Source organism: Theobroma umbraticum, unplaced genomic scaffold (assembly GCF_002168275.2).
Source record: "Theobroma umbraticum cultivar Fairchild unplaced genomic scaffold, ASM216827v3 scaffold_56.0, whole genome shotgun sequence".
NCBI lineage: Eukaryota > Viridiplantae > Streptophyta > Magnoliopsida > Malvales > Malvaceae > Theobroma > Theobroma umbraticum.
In genome coordinates, this window is record NW_018397256.1 from 449419 (window position 1) to 449627 (window position 209).

Sequence of the window (209 nt, forward strand, 5' to 3'; positions counted from 1 at the left end):
GGCTATAATGATTTCAATGATATAAAACTTGAACAAGTGTGCCTTATGTTGAAATGCTATTATAACTTTATCTCATTGCAAATGAATGCTTGAATGACCTCAAGGCCATTTTTGTCCATATGCTGAAAATTATAGAAAATGCTAAATTTGATGTTTATTATGCTTAAACATTGTTTAAATGCTTTGCTGAACATGTTATAAGTCATAGT